The sequence below is a fragment of the Microtus ochrogaster genome, chromosome 18 (genome assembly GCF_000317375.1).
Source record: "Microtus ochrogaster isolate Prairie Vole_2 chromosome 18, MicOch1.0, whole genome shotgun sequence".
Classification (NCBI taxonomy): domain Eukaryota; kingdom Metazoa; phylum Chordata; class Mammalia; order Rodentia; family Cricetidae; genus Microtus; species Microtus ochrogaster.
Genome location: NC_022020.1, coordinates 53,645,431 through 53,646,662, shown reverse-complemented (window position 1 = coordinate 53,646,662; position 1,232 = coordinate 53,645,431).

The following is a 1,232-nucleotide window of genomic DNA, read 5'->3' as shown; positions in this document are numbered from 1 at the left end:
ATGTACTCACTCATATTTGGTTTCTAACCTGATTTTTCTTAACCAAGAATGAATCCACACCCTCTCATTTCCTGTAGAAACAATAGCAAAACCTCTACTCCAAAGTTACATATCTTTTGACTTAAAGTTTGAAATCAACGTGATTTCAAAATATATTTTTGGATGAATCCAGCAACATTTATAATCAAATGCCTTTTAGCACCTGTTGCTTCTTTTTCAATGATCAAGCATTCAAAGACAACACAATAACATACAGTATCTAGATTCTCTGTGTGCTTCCCATCTTTATGTAGCTTTATTTTAAACTCTATTTCTTTTATTTTTAATATTTTGCTTTTTGAGACAGTTTTTTCTGTGTATTTTTGGCTGTTCTAAAATTCAATCTGTGAACCAGGTTGTACTTAAACTCACAGAGATCCACCTCTCTCTGCTTCCAAGTGCTAGGATTAAAGGTGTATGCCACAACACCTTGAACTCACAGAGGTCTGTCTGCTTCTCCCTCCCAAGTGTTGGGATTAAAGATATGTGCCACAACACCCAATTACTCTTCTTTTTTCTTATTTTGTTTTAATGAGCTTTATCCTTTTTCTTTTATCTCCAAAACCTACATACATTTTAAAACACACTCTAAACTATTTAGAGGTTTTCTTCATGTGAATCTGTATATCTCTCATTTTCTGACCACATAAGTCTTTAATTTGATAAACAATAAGGGTAGATTAAAGTAGTGGCTTTGATTGCTGGCACATTCCTTAGCTTTCTGAGATTCTAGCCTCATGGCAAAGGTACCAGTCTGAGCCATGTTTATTGCCACAACTCTATTGCATTTCAAGGAGAATTAACAACTGAAGCAAAAAAAAATTGATGATTGTTGAAGAGAAATTACAGGAGACACATGTGGATAGGATGAATCCAAATCATAATTATATTCTAGTCATATTGACTTCCAGTATTTCTCCTATAGGAATTTTAGTGCAGAGGGACAATATTATCTTAGAATGGATCTTTTGACCACATAAACCAAGTAAAAAATTAAAAACTTAATGTGGAAAATATCTTTGAATTAAATATAAAAGGTAAACTGAATGAACAGAAAAGGATGGAAAAATACCCCAATAAATAGATTGCACAATGCTTTATTAACCTTGAATTTTCTTAACGCTAATGAGAAAGGAACAACAGCAGTAGAGGGGCATTAGATAAGTGAAAAAACTTATGAATTAAATCAACTG